At 37.8% G+C, this 17,811-nt stretch overlaps 1 non-coding gene across 1 annotated transcript; it reads left to right on the top strand.

Annotated features, from left to right (window-relative positions):
* Nucleotides 1-4,684: 4,684 nt before the first annotated feature.
* Nucleotides 4,685-4,791, top strand: LOC148561761 (small nucleolar RNA R71). Its single transcript, XR_015887465.1, has one exon. It is a non-coding gene; the product is annotated as a small nucleolar RNA R71 (small nucleolar RNA).
* Nucleotides 4,792-17,811: the final 13,020 nt, after the last annotated feature.

Here is a 17,811-nt window from a genome sequence, read left to right as displayed (position 1 = left end):
AGATTTTGAAAAAGATAAGATTTTTAAATTGAAAATTTGATTTGACTCATAAAAACAACTAGATTTTAAAAACAAGAAAAGAATGCATATGAAAAATAAGAAAAGACACTAAAACATGAAAACATCAAGATCAAACAAGAAGACTTACCAAGAACAACTTGAAGATCATGAAGAACACTATGAATGCATGAATTTTTTGAAAAATGCAAGATGAATATGCAATTGACACCAAACTTAAAATCTGACTCAAGACTCAAACAAGAAACACAAAATTTTTTTGATTTTTATGATTTTCTAATTTTTTTGGATTTTTGTATATTTTTTCGAAAAAACATGTAGGAAAAAGAAAATAAGGATTTCAAAATTTTTTTAATATGAATTCCAGGAATCTTGTATTCTTAGTCGAAAGCTCTAATTCGAGGGTCAGGCATGGCTTAATAGCCAGCCAAGCTTTAGTATGTAACTCAGACATGCCACGGCTGACATTCCAATTAACTTGCCTCTATGCTGATGGTTGGAAGCCCCTATCCAAAAGAATTAGACATGACTTTACAGCCAGCCAGGCTTCAACATGCTACATGAAACTCTAAAATTCATTCTTAAAAATTCTGAAGAAAAATATATTTTTGAAAAGATTTATTTTATTTTTTTTTTCGAAAACAGATGAGAAATTTTTAAAAGGTTTTTGAAAATTTTTTGAAAATAAAACAAAAAGAAAATTACCTAATCTGAGCAACAAGATGAATCGTCAGTTGTTCAAACTCGAACAATACCCGGCAACGGCGCCAAAAACTTGGTGCACGAAATTGTGATCTCAGGCAACGGCGCCAGAAACTCTGTACGCACGTCTTAATAAATCGTTCTTCATTCACAACTTCGATACAACTAACCAGCAAGTGCACTGGGTCGTCCAAGTAATAAACCTTACGTGAGTAAGGGTCGATCCCACGGAGATTGTTGGTATGAAGCAAGCTATGGTCACCTTGTAAATCTCAGTCAGGTGGATATAAAATAGTTATGGAGTTTTCGAATATTAATAATAAATAGAAAATAAGGATAGAAATACTTATGTAATTCATTGGTTAGAATTTCAGATAAGCGTATAGAGATGCATTCTTTCCTCTGAACCTCTGCTTTCCTGCTGTCTTCATCCAATCAATCTTACTCCTTTCCATGGCTGGCTTTATGTAAGGATATCACCGTTGTCAATGGCTACTTTTTATCCTCTCTGGAAAATGGTCCGATGCGCTGTCACTGCATGGCTAATCGTCTGGAGGCATCACCCTTGTCAATGGCTGCATCCCATCTTCTTGTGAAAATGGTCCAAATGCTCTGTCACAGCATGGCTAATCATCTGAGGTTCTCGATCATACTGGAATAGGATTCACCCTCCTTTTGCGTCTGTCACTACGCCCAGCACCCGCGAGTTTGAAGTTCGTCACAGTCATTCAATCCCAGAGTCCTACTTGGAATACCACAGACAAGCTTTAGACTTTCCGGACTCTCATGAATGCCGCCATCAATCTAGCTTATACCATGAAGATTCTGATTAAGAGATCCAAGAGATACTCATTCAATCTAAGGTAGAACGGAAGTGGTTGTCAGGCACGCATTCATAGGGAATGATGATGATTGTCACGTTCATCACATTCAGGTTGAAGTGCGAATTAATATCTTAGAAGCGGAATAAGTTGAATTGAATAGAAAAACCGTAGTACTTTGCATTAATCTTTGAGGAACAGCAGAGCTCCACACCTTAATCTATGGAGTGCAGAAACTCTACCGTATGAAAATACATAGGTGATAATGGTCCAAGCATGGCCGAATGGCCAGCCCCCATGAAAGTCTAAGATAGCATAAAACTGATCATAGATCTCTAATACAATAGTAAACAGTCCTATTTATACTAAACTAGTTACTAGGGTTTACAGAAGTAAGTAATTGATGCATAAATCCACTTCCGGGGCCCACTTGGTGTGTGCTTGGGCTGAGCTTGAATGTTACACATGTAGAGGTTAATCTTGGAGTTGAACGCTAGTTTGTAACGTATTTCTGGCGTTCAACTCTGGCTTGTGACGTGTTTCTGGCGTTTAACTCCAGACAACAGCGTAGAACTGGCGTTCAATGCCCTTTTACATCATCTAAACTCGGCCAAAGTATAAACTATTATATATTGCTGGAAAGCCCTGGATGTCTACTTTCCAACGTAATTGGAAGTGCGCCATTTTGAGTTCTGTAGCTCCAGAAAATTTACTTTGAGTGCAGGAAGGTCAGAATCCAACAGCATCAGCAGTCCTTCTTCAACCTCTGAATCTGATTTTTGCTCAAGTCCCTCAATTTCAGCCAGAAAATACCTGAAATCACAGAAAAATACACAAACTCATAGTAAAGTCCAAAAATGTGAATTTAACATAAAAACTAATGAAAATATCCCTAAAAGTAACTAGATTCTACTAAAAACATACTAAAAACAATGCCAAAAAGCGTATAAATTATCCGCTCATCAGGAACCACGGTAATTCCTCCCTTTTTTGGGACAACATGCACGGGGCTAACCCAGGGGCTGTCTGAGATCGGGTAAATTACCCCTCCCTGCCATAACTTCATATCTTCTTTCTATACCACTTCCTTCATGATTGGGTTCAACCTCCTTTGGGATTGAATGGATGGTTTGGCATCATCTTCCAGCAGTATCTTGTGCATACATATGGCCGAACTTATCCCCTTCAAGTCAGCAAGAGTCCAACCAATGGCATCTTTGTGGTTTCGCAGTACTTTGAGCAGTTCATCCTCTTGATCTTGGCTGAGGCATAAGCTTATAATTATTGGGTAATTTTCATCTTCTCCTAAGTGTGCATATTTGAGAGAGGGTGGCAATGCTTTGAGTTCAAGTTTGGGTACTTCTGACTTTTCGTTCTCTTCCTTTGGTGCACCTTGTATTTGACTCTCTGCTGTTGCAACCTCTTCAATAAACGTAGACTCCTCCTCTATTATACCTTCAGGTTCTTCTTCTTCAAAATTTTCCTGCACTGCGTCTTCAAGTGAGTCCAACCTCATACACTCTCCCATTTGCTCTGGTGGGTAACTCATGGCCTTGAACACATTGATCGTCATCTTTTCATTGTGTAATCTCAGGGTGAGATCTCCTTTTTGCACATCAATGACAGCTCCAGCAGTGGCCAAGAATGGCCTTCCCAGGATGATGGAAGCCTTGGCTTCCTCCTGCATGTCCAGCACTACAAAGTCTGCTGGGAAGATAAAATCTCCCTTTTTCACCAGCAAATCTTCTACGACGCCATGCGGGAACTTGAACAATCGGTCTGCCAATTGTAAGGCCATCTTTGTTGGTTTAGCTTCCTCAATCTTCATCTTTCTCATCATAACTACCGACATCAAATTGATGCTGGCTCCTAAGTCACAAAGAGCCTTTTCCACTGTGATTTCCCATATAATACAAGGGATCTGAAAACTCCCGGGATCCTTCAATTTCTGGGGTAGTTTGTGCTGAATGATAGCACTACATTCTTCGGTTAGTATCACAGTCTCGTTGTTCTTCCAGCTTCTCTTCTTAGTCATGAGCTCCTTCAAGAACTCGGTGTAGAGTGGCATTTGTTCTATTGCTTCAGCAAAGGGTATGTTGATTTGCAGTTTCTTGAAGATTTCCAAAAATCTCAAAAACTGATTGTCATCCTCTTTCTTCTTTAATTGCTGAGGGTATGGGACTCTTGGGGCGTCTGGCTTTAGCACTCCTTCCCCTTTTTGTGAACTCAAAGTGGGAACTCGAGCTTCGTCCTGCTCTTCTTCCTCTTTATTTGAGTCCACTTCTTGTGGTTTCTGGGGGGGTTTCCTTCAGTTCCTTCCCACTCCTAAGGGTGATAGCCTGACACTCCTCCCTTTGTGTTGAGCTAGTATTGCTGCGAAGGTTGTGGCTGGAAATTTGCTTGAATAAGTAGCCAATTTGTGTCTCAAGTTTCTTGATGGCAGCATCCTGATTCTGCATATTGGACATCACCTCTTCTCGGGATGCTTTACTATCTTGAATCTCTTTGCCTATGCCTTCAAGTAGATTCTCAATCTTTGAGATTCTGTCATCCAATGATTGTAGATCGTGATTAGAGGTGGAAGGATGAGGTAAGTTATTTTGGTTTTTGATGTGGATGTGGAGAGGTGTTGTTATTGGGGTGTTGATATGGTCTAGATGTGAAATTTTGGTGGCTTGCATTGTTGGGATTTGGGCATCTTTGACAAGGCTTTGGTCTAGTTCATTTCCCCACCCAAAGTTTGGGTGATTCCTCCATCCAGGGTTGTAGGTCTTGGAGTATGGATCATGGTTTTGCCAGGTGAATTACCAATGTAGTTGACTTGCTCCTGACTTCCCTCTGCTGAAGTGGTGATTGCTGCTACTTGGTTCCTCTCCATCTTCTTGGTGAGGTCAGCCAGCTGCTGGGTAATGAGCTTGTTCTGAGCCAGCAGCGCATCTACATTGTTTAGCTCCATCACTCCTCTTGTGTTCCCTCTTTCGGAAGCATAGAAGTAGTCGTTCTCTGCTACTATTTCAATGACATCTATGGCCTCCTCAATGGTCTTCTTCTTGTTCAAAGATCCTCCGGATGAATGGTCTACTGCCTTCTTTGACTCATAGGAGAGCCCTTCATAGAAAATGTGCAGCTGCACCCATTCATTGAACATATCTGGTGGGCACCTCCTTGTTAGGTCTTTAAACCTCTCCCATGCTTCATACAGAGTCTCACCATCTTGTTGCCTGAAAGTTTGGACCTCAGCTCTCAGCCTATTGATTTGTTGAGGGGGGTAAAATCTTGCTAAGAATTTGTTCACCACATCTTCCCAAGTTGTCAAGCTCTCCTTTGGGAAAGACTCCAGCCACTTGGCTGCCTTATCCTTGAGTGAGAATGGAAATAAGAGCAGTCTATAGGCATCAGGATGAACACCATTAGACTTCACTGTGTCACATATTCTCAGGAAGGTGGTTAGATGTTGATTGAGGTCTTCTTGGACACTTCCTCCGAACGAACAGTTGTTCTAAACAAGGGTGATGAGCTGTGGTTTTAGTTTAAAATTGTTGGCATGGATGGTTGGCTTTTGAATGCTACTTCCACAGTTTCCTAGGTTTAGATTGATGTAAGAGCCTAAAACTCTTCTATCCTCCCCAGCATGATTTGCTCGTCCTCTTCCGCCATGGTTGTGAGCTTCTTCTTCACGATGGTTTTCCATGTTTTCTTCCGTGTTTGGTTCAAAGTATTCCTCAAAGTGTTCCTCCTCTTCTTCAGCACCAACTACACGTTTTTCTCTTGCCTCCCTCCTTAGTCTAAGGACGGTTCTCTCAGGTTCAGAATCAAAGGAAGTTGAAGCCCCGCTTCTTCTCCCTGTCATACAACCAACAAGTACAAGCAAAGAGAATAGGTGCAGAAAGTATATCCGTCAGAATTACTGTTAGTGTGAGTGATGCAATATATCAAACAGTTAGTGGGTTAGTAAAATGAATGGTAAATAACAAAGAAAAAGTAGGGGGAAGGGAAGAAATTAACTAAAACAGAAAGTAAATGACTCAAACAGAAAATTAAATCAAACAGAAAATTAAATCAAACAAAAAATAAAATGCTCAATCTAGTCATCCTCCAATTTAATCATTGTTGATGCACAATCAATCCCCGGCAATGGCGCCATAAACTTGATGCACGGAAAACTTGTTTCATAACAAATTTCCTTCGGCAAGTGTACCGAATTTGTCGTCAAGTAAAAACTCACAATAGAGTGAGGTCGAATTCCACAGGGATTGATTGATCAAGCAACTTTAATTAGAGGAATGTTCTAGTTGAGCGAAGCAGAATTTGAGTTGAGAATTGCAGAAAATTAAATGGCGGGAAAGTAAATAACAGAAAAGTAAATGCTAGAAATAAAAAGGTGAATGTAAATGACGGAAAGTAAATTGCAGAATCTTAAATGGGAATGAGGAAATTGCTCATAAAAGTAAATAACTGAAATTAAAGAGAATGGGTAAGATCAGGAATGGGGCTTTCATTGGGCTCAGGAGATGTTGCATTCTCCGGATCAATTTCATTTTCATATCTTCTTCAATCAATGCACTCATTGATCTCCTTGGCAATCTTAAGTGATCGAATTACAATTTCTTGTAATTCAATCTCTCAAATCTTGATCAATAGCCAATTCTTTGGTCAATTTCTCATGAGAAGAGATGAAGTATGGTCACTGATTATACCACATGTATTTCCCAAATCAAGTGTTGAGAGGATTATAGTCACATGTCCATCCAAACCCAATTTGGTCCAGCATGAGAAATCATTTCTAGCATTATCTCTTCATTCCTCTTTCAAGGTTCAAAAGAGATCCAAGTATGAATAGCTTCTTTTCCAAGATAACTACCCAATTGGATGAAGATCGAAAGCTTTCAAGTAAAATCAAGAGAAAAGATAGAAGAAGAATAATGAAAACTAGTATTGATCCATCAAATTACAACAGAGCTCCCTAACCCAATGAAAGGGGTTTAGTTATTCATAGCTCTGGAAAATGAAAACAAAGATGGAGAATACTTGATGAAACTAGAAGTGCAGAGAAAGTAAAATACAGAGAGTAGTTCTATGCCCAGAGGCTCCCTATAATTTTCAACTCCCAATTTAATTCAAAGCTACTCCTATATATACTACTCTTCTATTCTTCTAGTTGGCTCTTCAAGTCTTGGGTATGGGCCTTTGGATCTTGAGTTTGAAGCAGTTCTCTTCTTCATTGGGCTTAGCTTTACTTGCAGAGAGAAAATGTGAAGTGGGCAGAGACTTTAGCTCAGGACGTTAGTGGCGTTAACGTTCAATGAAAGTATGGGTTCGAGAACGTTAGTGACATTCAACTTTTTCACTAACGTTCCTCACCCAGGTAAGAGCCACGTTAACCTCAACGTTAGTGGCACAAACGTTACCACTAACGTTGCATCTTTGTCCTTTGTGCACGTTATTGGGACTCACCTTTCCCAATAACGTTGGGAAGCCTCCCCCTTCCCTACGTTAGAGTCCACGTTAACTTAGTTAACGTGGCTCTTTTAACGTAGGCTTGCCAACCTTCGAGAACGTTAGTGACACTTACCATTGTCACTAACGTTCCAATGTGCTCCTTAGCTCCCACGTTAGAGTCCACGTTAACTAGGTTAACGTGGCTTCTAACGTGGCTGTGCTAGCCATCTCCAATGTTAGTGACAAAGTTGAATGTCATTAACGTTGGCTCATCATCCCTCTCCTCACGTTAGCTTCCACGTTAACTAAGTTAACGTGGGAGTTAACGTGGCTCATTGTGGCTTGTGTTGGCTCCTTCCAACGTTAGTGACAATGTTTGGTGTCACTAACATTGTCGATAACCTTTCTTCTTCACGTTAACTAGGTTAACGTGGGAGTTAATGTAACCCGCATTTTTGAAAATCTAATTATAAATAAATTATGATTTTATCTTATTAAGTTTAAACTTTATAATTTTAGAAAATTATTTTGTTAGAAATAAATAAATAGACTCGGAGATAGTTTTATTTCGAATCAATTGATATTTTTAAATAATCTAATTATAATGGAATATGTTGTATAATTTTAGTAATTGAAAAATAAAAAAAGAATTGTATAATTTAATTTAAGTAACTATTATCCTAAAAAAAAAAGGTACGATTTATTTTATTAATTTGATATCTTATTTTATAAATTAATTAATTAAGAGTAATTAAATTAGTTTTATTAATATTTGGAGTTTAAGTTGATTAATATTCTTATGTAATTTTTATAATTGGTTATTTCAAATGCTTTGGAAATAAAATTTAGTAATGAAAGTATTATATAATTTAATTTAGGTAATTTCTAATATGAATGAATTATGGTTTATTTTATTAGTTTGAACTTTTAGAGATTAATTTATTAGGAATGATTAAATGGATTTTTATAAATACTTTAAGTTTAAGTAATTTTATTATAATTAGATATTTTGTAAATTGAAATTAAAATTTCGGTGATAGAAAAATAATAAAAAGTTATATCATTTAATTTAACTAATTAGTATTGAGTTTAAACTGTATTTTATAAAAATGTGATTAATATGTTTATTTTATAATTTAAATTAGAAATAATTAATTTCACTTAGCAATATGTTGATAAATGATGTTCTTAAATATTTTAAGAAAGTATATTTGATTTTAAAATTACTCTACCTTCCAATTTTATCAAAATATCTATTCATAGCTATCCTTTATTCTTTTATAAAATCCCTAATTTCTAACCCTAATTCCCAAATTGGAAATCAGAAACCCTAATCCTAATTTTTCCTTTTCCCCAGCCTGAGAACGCAGCCCCCACCCCACCTTTCTTCCAAAACACCAACACCCAAACAAAAGAAAGAAACAAAGAAATGGAAAGGGAGAACAGAGAGCTTGGAATCAGAGAAGAGGGAGCCGCACTCTGCGCCGTCCAGCTCACCGCCGCAGCACCTCGCTTGCGCCGTTATTCATGCCCATCGCCGTGCAGCCGTTGCTAACTCGCCTTGCCATCACCACCGCTGAAGCAAGGTCACATCGCCGTCAGATTTGAAGCCGTTGAGGAGCTGAACGCTCGCGAGTGAGAGGACAAACACGAGGAGAGCTTGTGCGCGAAGGGTAGCGCCGCTGTGTCTCTGTCGCACCTTCATCACTGTCGAAGCTGCACTTTCACGTCACCATCGTTGTACCTCCACCGAACCCATCACACCGCTGCTGTTGCGATGTCATTACTGTCGCGAGGGAGAAGAGATGCGTGAGGAAGGAAGCTCGCAGGGGAGAAAGAAGAGGCTGCCTGTGCCACCCGCTCTGTCGCGTCTGATCTCTGTTATCACCGCGTCGCTGCCACCGAAGGTCCGCCGCCATTGTTTCCATCGCCTCCATGCTTCATATTCATCATAGGTTACTCTGCCGTTGCTGTTCTATTCTGCTTTTCCCTGGTAGCATTGAGTTGTGTTCTGTTGCCATTATTTGGTTTGCTATTGCCTTGACTATAACATGCCTCGTTTTCTTGATCTTCCTTAGCTGCCAATCATTACTGTCTTTGTTCGGTATTGCTGTCCTTATCCGGAACCACTGATGTCATTGTCGTTGCTTCCCCAGAAGAACTGAGGTTACTGCTACTGTTCCGGCCGTACTAGCTATTGTAAACTGGAAAAAGAAGGGGATCGCCACATTTAAATTCGACGGTTTCGACTAACTGAGGTAGGGGGTTTAAAACGATTTCAATTTAAGAATGCCTACAATGTTTATTGAATAACTGCAAATAGATTTAATAGCTGTGAGTAATCGATTGATTATGTAATTATTGAATTGTGGCTGAAATTGTGATTGGAATGGTTGAGGTTGTGATTTGGAATTGTTGATTTGTGATATTGATTGATTATGTGGATTGGGAATTGCTTGATGACTAATTGTTGAGAATTTCTGAATTTTAATGGGTTATGTTGGATTTGTTGCCGTTGAGTTGTTATTTGGTATATTGTAATGTTAATGAACTTGGTTGGTGGTTGATTTGGAATTGGTTTTGAGGGGTTTTGAAGGGTTGGATTTTGAATACTAAATAGATTGCTGAAAATCTGATTTTTTGAAATTAAAAGGTGACTTTGGAAGTGAATCAGTTATTCAACGATAATCGAAATGATATAAGAGTAAAGGCTGAGTAAAGTATAATAAAAGTTGTTGTTGGGACACAATTTTGAGAAGTTTGAATTAATTATAGAACTAGTTATGATTTTTCAAAATTAAAATGTAAAACTTGATTTTCTGCATTATTTTTAAAGGAAGCCGGAAACTTTGAAAAACTATAACTATTTCTGTGATTATCGGAATTATGTGGGACCAAGTCCGGATTGAGCTTGGGCATATAGGGAACTGGACTGCTGAATTTGAGACTTTTTCACTAAGTTTATGATTTATGGTGAATTTTTGAATCATGGATGTCAAAACTGGTTTTTCTGCAGAACGTTTAACACAGCAGCAACTTGATTCCTCTATTGGAAATTCTGCAGTTTGAATTTTGAAATGGAACCAATTTTAAATAAAACTTTATTCCTATTATTTTAATACCGTAAAATTTCAGAACAATTGGACTTGTAGTTTTAAAGATATGAATTTTTAAAGGATGATGCATTATGCAGAAAAAGCCAGATTCTGTTTTCGTAAATTAGTAACTTTGGGAGTTTATAACTTTTTATCCTGGATAGATATTGAGATGTAACTAATTGGAGGTGAAAATTAAGTATGTTTAGTATATGTGATTTAAATTTCAGGATTTTTCATGTTTTAATAAGTAAGTTATGGGACTTGGAAGAGGTTGTGTTCAATGATTTGTAAAACAGAATTCTGCAGAAAATTACCTAACTTCCAAGCTACGTAAATCCTTCATTAAAAATGGTATGACCCTGGAACCAATTGAGAAAGAAATTTGGATGAGTTATGTTTAACCACATTAATTTTAAAGGTAGTTAAATTTAATTTGGATTTTATATGAAATTTCAAATGTTGTATGGTGCTGCTGTCTTCTGGTTTTAAAACACTGCAGAACAGTCACGGTTTTGCTTATATTTCCGAAGCTATAGTCAGCGAAAAATTATGATTTTTAATTTAATAGAAAGCTTAATCCGAGACGGTCGCATGGATATAAAGTTTGCGCAATTTCAAATTCATTTGATATTTTAAAAACAAAATGGAAATCAGGCTGCCAAGTTGTGTTGGTAATTATTTTGGATATGGAATTTAAGAAATAGATTTTCTATTAGCAAATGTTTTTGAGAATATATTGCTGTGGCAAATGCTGAAAGAGGCTGATGAATTGTTGAGAAAGAAGGAACCCGTAAGGGTGGATAAGTCCTATTTTTAAAGGAGATTATGTCCAAATTTTTATAAAAAATATAAGGGCTTAATCAAAATAAATATTTAGGGCTTATTTAATAATAATAACTTCAATGATTCTTTTAAGAAAAGAATATTTGATCTATGAGATTGTTGGCAAGGGTGTGGGTCTAGTCCCGCTTGCGAATATGCAATTATGAAAGAAAAAGGAAAGAATAAAGTACTTATTGTATGATTATCTGTTGCTTGAGGCAACCCAAGAGATATTATTTGTTTGTTTGTTGCTTGAAGCAACCCAAGAGATGTTTGTTTGTTGCTTGCGGCAACCCAAGAGATATTATATATATATTTGTTGCTTAATGCAACCCAAGAGATATTATTTATTTGTTTGTTGCTTAATGCAACCCAAGAGATGTTTGTTTATTTATCTGTTGCCCTGAGGTAACCCAAGAGTAATTTTCCGTTCCCAAGAGTATATATTTCCTGCGAGTAGAAAGCAGAGGCTGTCTCAATAGAGCTGCTAATAATTATATGCGCATTTATTTGAACGGAAAATCGTATTCGGGAAATCGTGAACTCGTGACCGGATAAATATCAGGAATGCAGGTGCTAACCGACACATGAGCTCATGGCCTGTACTAGGACTAGACATTTATCATATGCATCTATGTGACATTGTTTGGGTGTGCATATTGTAATTGGTTTGCCTAAATGAATAATTCTGTTAACTGTTAATTGCTATATTTGATATAATTGCTCTTGATTGTGTTTGAACCTCATTACTTGTGTTTGAAATTGATTGGCTGGATTGTGGTGAATTGGGTGTTGGTTGAATTGCTTGGGCCTGAGGCCATGACTGGTTTGTGTTGGAAGTCTAGTTCTGTATAAAGTATCTGACTGGTTCAGCATAGACTTAATGAACCTATGCTTGGAGCAGGATGATCATTTATACCGCGTAGGTAACTTCTTTTATGTTATGGTCTAGTAAGGTATGAAAAATCAAACAGGTTCAGCATAGACTTAATGAACCTATGACTGGGATAGGTTGGTCATTCATACAGTCTAGGAAACTTTTAAAAGTTTTACAAGAAAAATATGGATTTAGGATATTGAGTAATTAACTAATGCTTTTAAAGAAAGTTAGTTTCCTTTTAGATGTCTATGAATGCAGTTAACTATTTGCGCTTTATTCTTTACTTTCACGGCATTCTCGACCTCTACTGAGAACATGTGGTTTGGTTCTCACCCCCAAATTTTCCACCCTTTCAGCGACAGGTTTGAAGACGCAATTTGAAGCTGCGAGCGATCAGTAGGCTTTCTTTATGGTTTTAATTGCTTTCATAGAGTTCCCTCGCTCTTGTCCTTTGAGATTTTATTTTACATAGAGGGGTAGGTTTAGTATATTGTATTTGAGTTTTATTTGGTCTCTTTTGTATAAGAATTATTATCAATAATATTTACGTGATTATTATTATTTGTGAATGTTTGAATTATGACATTAATGAATAAAAAAAACAAAATTTTCTGGCATTTTCTTAAAACTGAAACGCGAACTCGATACAAAGGCTCGATAATTAAGTAGTTAATACTAGAGAAGGTTACGTAATGTTCTTTCTAGTGGAAATACCCTGACTTAAGCAAGGTATTTTGCTGGACGGGACGTTACAGTTAACGTGGCTTTTTGGGGATAGTGTGTGTTCATCCCAACGTTAGTGACAATGTTTGGTGTCACTAACGTTGTCGACCACCTAGTTTCTTCACGTTAGCTTCCACGTTAACTAGGTTAACGTGGGAGTTAACGTGGCTTCTTGTGACTTGGCCAACGTTAGTGAGAAATTTGAATGACACTAACGTTGGCGTCCCCCTTTTCTTCTTAACGTTAGAGGCCACGTTAACTAAGTTAACGTGGCAACTAACGTGGCCACTTATGAGCTTGGTCCAACTTTAGTGATAATGTTAAGTGTCACTAACGTTGGCTCCATTTCCTTTCTTCCACGTTAGAGTTCACGTTAACTTAGTTAACGTGACTCTTAACGTGGGCACTGATGGCTTCGAGAACGTTATTGGCAATTACTTTTCTCATTAACTTTGCAAGTTACTCCCATTCCACGTTAGTGTAACTAACGTAGCCACTAAAGTGGTTCTTCTTTGCTTCCTTTGTCCTGAAATCAAGCAATAAAGTGCATCAAAGTTCTAGTCCAAGTCATGGAAAATGCAACATCCAATTTGTCCTTAAATTCATGCAAAATCCTCATGAAATCATGTAAAGTGCACAATGTATGGTTGAATCAAGATGTAAGTGAATATCTACCCAAAACTAGCTTATTTCCTAAGGAAATGCATGAAACTACCCTAAAAACAGTAAAAAAAAGGTCAGTGAAACTGACCAAAATGCCCTGGCATCACTAACGCTACAAGTGTGACGTTAGTGCTGAAGTTAGTGTGGCTAACGTTACACTTGCTACCCCGTTGGTGTTTTTGGGGCTTAAACGATGCCTCTGATTTGTGCTTCAATTTCATGCCCACTATAGAGTATTATATATCGTTGGAAAGTTCTAAATGTCAGCTTTCTAACACAACTGGAATCACCTCAATTGGACCTCTGTAACTCAAGTTATGCTCTTTTGAAGGGGACAGGGTTGCTGGCATAATGGCTGGCGTTATTGGCAAACGTGAGTGCCAATAATGTCCGCGATCAGGGGCTGAAAATTGCCAGTTTCTGAAGCTCAACGTAATGTCCATCCCATACTATTATATATTTTTAGAAAGCCCTGGATGTCTACTTTCCAACGCCTTTGGAAGCGCATCATTTGGAGCTCTACAACTCGAGTTATACTTCTTGGAAGGTGAAGAGGCCAGCTGGCCTTACTACAGGTTGATACCATTTTCATCTTTGCACTTTCGGGGCATGTTTTCTCCCTCAAATGTAGTATCCACCATGTAGTGCCATATATTCTTGGAAAGCTCTGGAATCCTACTTTCCAATGCAACTAGAATCACCTCATTTGGAGCTTTGTGGCTCAAGTTATTCTTGTTTGAAGAAGGCATGGTCAGGCTGCTGGGTGAGACTTTTGCCCACGTTAACTACCACGTTAATGTAGTCAACGTGGAAGCTAACGTGGGTCTTTTTGCTTGGAAAACGTTAGTGGAGATCACCTTTTCCACTAACTTTGGCATCTCCCCTTCCTTCCACGTTAGTTCCCACGTTAATGTAGTTAACGTGGAAGCTAACGTGGGTCTTTTTACTTCGCAAACGTTAGTGGAGATCACCTTTTCCACTAACGTTGGCATCTCCCTTTCCTTCCACGTTTGTTCCCACGTTAATGTAACTAACGTGGAGACTAACGTGGGTCTTCTTGCACCTTCGCTAGCATTATTGGCACTCACTTTTGCCACTAACGCTGCTCCTTCTTCAAAGTTGATGCCATTAACGTTCCCACTAATGTTCCAACTTTCCTTCCTTCCATGTTAGTGGCCAAGTTAGTGGTACTAACGTAGCCACTAACGTGGCTCTTCTCTGCTTCTTGTTACCTGAAATCAATCAAATAAAGTGCATTAAAGTCTTGCTCTTAATCATGGGATCATGCATCATCCATTTTATCATTCAATTCATGCATAATTTTCATGAAATCATTCAAAATTCACAATGTTTGCTTGAATCATGGTGTGAATGCATTTTCATCCAAATACTTGCTCATTTCCTAGAAAAATGCATGAAACAACCCTAAAGCATACAAAAAATGGCTAGTAAAACTAGCCAAGATGCCCTGGCATCACAACAACAAACTTAAATCTTGCTTGTCCCAAGCAAGAAAAGAACTATGCACAAAGAATTCTCTTAATTGAAATGTATTGAAGAATTGCTTATGATGCCTTAGTGGGTGAAGTGAATAAGTGGCGGTGGGGTGAACTCTAATTTGTATGCTTATGCAAGGATTCCAGTGCTCATTAGTCCTTACATTTTGGAAGTCTTAGATCTTAGAACTTTCATTCTAATGATATTATGGAAATCTCTTTATAGATTGTCACCTGGAAGCAGCACTTATTTTCTAGCATTTTTCTTTCTTTTTTGGAATTTGGCCTCGACTCTAGGTGTCATGTATCAAAGCGGCTTTTTAAGATAAGCTTTCAATCAATACTCCTAAACCAGTTGGTCTAAGGTATGAGGTGTTGAAGCATCCCTTAGGATTTACTTGCTCAAGCCTCTCTCTTTGATACAAATCCACCACAAGCATTTAACTAGGACAATAACTCTTTGAGTTCTTGTTTCTTTCTTCTTCTTCCTAGTAATTGATGCTCAGAGCCTTGGGCTTATTCTTTGTTTTTCTTTTTCTTTTGTTTTCTTTTGTTACTGCTTCTTCGATCGATAGATGTTTGAGAAATTCCATAAAACTTCTCTAAACTTCATTTCCTGTCTATGAGCTCCCATGCAAGTTTTCACAAATATGCAACCTCAAGACACAATCATACAATCAGAACCTCCACTCCTCTTAATCTTTTGCTTGCCCCAAGATTTATAAAATTCTTCAACATTTTTCCTTTCAAAAGAATGATTTCTTTGTTGCATTCTTAGAGATATTAGGTGCAAGTAAAATTCAAGATGATAATCATGATATCATAGCAACATGTTACAAATCAAATATCAAATTATGCTTATTCACAAGGAGTAATCACACATGCATACAAAGAAAATAGAAGACAATCATGCAATTTAAAGTGCTGGAAATAAGTAAGAGGAAAAAGGAACTTTACCACCTTGTAGTTCATCTTCATTGTTGTTGTCCCTTTCCTCCTATTCTTCCCCTTCCCACACCAAACTTAGAATGATTGCTTATACTCAAGCAACAATTAAAACAGTGGTGATGGGGTCTATGATGGATCATGAGTGTCTTAGAAAGAAGTGTGAGTATGCATGTATTTCAGCAAGCAAGATTAAGGATACAATAAAGGCACAAGAGATACAAATAGAGACATTTTGATTGCATTAATAAGTGGTGTTGGCATGGTACTTTGCATGAAAGTTAAGTGGCAACACCAAACTTAGTGTGACACTTTCAATTTAGAATGTTGCAAGTACCCAGTGAAGATTGAAAATCAAATTGTTGCATGGCAACACCAAACTTAGAATGCAATCATATGCCAAATTATTGAAAGTGAACTAAGCAAAGCAAGGAAATGTTACCTACGGTTGGGTTGCCTCCCAACAAGCGCTCTTTTAATGTCATTAGCTTGACATGTTGTTCATGACTTTCTTCCTCTTCTTCTAGTTTGTTAAGAGGAATGACCTCAAGAGGAAAGAGGAGCCAGTTAATGCCCCTTGTTTTGAGTGCTTCTCCCCAGCAAGCTTTCTTTTGTTGTTAGCTTGTGTAAACTTGCTTGTTGGGGTAGGGGTGGGATGGCTTTTAGTTGACCTTTTCTTCTTCATGGATATTGTCCTTCTTTTTTTGGTCACCATCCTCTTTTTAGTGCTCATGTTGATTACCTTCACCACCTTGCTTTCAGAATTTGGGTATTGTATGATGGGTGGAGCATCCTCTTCATCAAGAACTTCTTGAATTGGTGGTTCAATGAACTCACCCTCTATACAACTCTCTGTTTCATTAGAGTGTGGGCTCCCTTGATTGACTTCCTCCCTTTTTCTTGACCTTTGAATGAACTCCTCTGTTTCTGGAGAGAGTGGAGTGATCTCTCATTGTGATCTCAGCTCTTCAATGAATTATTCTTCAGAATAGAGTTGTGCATTCTGTCTCAATTTTTCTTTATGGTCTCTTTCTGCTATTTTCTCCTCTTCATTTGTCTTTATTATTTCTTCAAGGAGGAGTTCTATCCTAGCGAATCTCTCTTCTTCTCTACTTTTTTTGAGCTCTTCCATGATGAGTTCCATCCTAGCAAGTCTATCTAAAGGCGGTTGGGTAGGTTCTAATGGTTGGGCGGGGTTAGCTTGTAAATGGAATTGGTTGTTTTGTGGTTGTGTGTTCTAAAAGTGGTATGACTCTTGTGGGTAGTGGATTGAGTTTTGTGGATGGTGAAATGAATTGTATGGATTTGGGATAGACTTTTGTGCTGAGGCAAACTCAAATAATGAAGAATTTAGGCATGTAAAACTTGGAGGTGAGGTTGGATAATTGAGAGGTGATGGCTCTTGATGAATGGGGTATGAATGAGTGGAATCTCTTTGATTTTGATCTTCCAAGCCACAACCTGAGTAGTGATCAATTTCACCAAAATATGGACCATTTTGTGGCTCTGGAAAGTACCCCATTTCATGTTCTTGATACTCTCACCCACTATGAGCATAGTAAAGTGAATCATTCTGTGGTGGTGGAGAGTTTTCCATGAAATTTGATTGACTAAAATATGATGGATGCTCCTTTCTTTCCTGCAGAAAGCTCTGTCTCAAACAATAATCACCAAAAGAAATTAGAATCTCCATTGTCACAGATGAGGAAATTCCCAGTGAGGCAATATCACAAATAGTTAGTTAGCAAAAGAAAATAGAGAAACAAAAGAAAACAAAGACAAAAGAAAAGTGTCTAATCTAGTAAATCAATCAACCGGTAGTTTGTTAATCACAATTAATCCCCGGCAACGGCGCCATAAACTTGATAGCACAGAAACTTGTCTCTCAACAAATTTCCTTCGGCAAGTATACTGAATTGTCGTCAAGTAATAACTCACAAAAGAGTGAGATCGAATCCCACAGAGATTAACGGATTAAGCAATCAATGGTTGATTAATTATCCTAGTCAGACGATTCAGATTTGGATAATGAGCAGCAGGAATTGTAAATTAACAGAAAAGAAAGGAAAAGCAATAAAGTGCAGAAAAGTAAAATGACAAGAAAAGTAAATGTAAGAACTAAAAATAAAATGAACATTGGGATCAAGAGATATTGCAATCCTCCGGATCATGTTCATTCTCATCTCTTCCTCAATCAATGCGTT

This window comes from Arachis ipaensis, chromosome B6 (genome assembly GCF_059453495.1).
Source record: "Arachis ipaensis isolate K30076 ecotype BB chromosome B6, ASM5945349v1, whole genome shotgun sequence".
Classification (NCBI taxonomy): domain Eukaryota; kingdom Viridiplantae; phylum Streptophyta; class Magnoliopsida; order Fabales; family Fabaceae; genus Arachis; species Arachis ipaensis.
The sequence above is the reverse complement of the archived record's forward strand: the minus strand, read 5'-3'. Positions and strand labels throughout refer to the sequence as shown.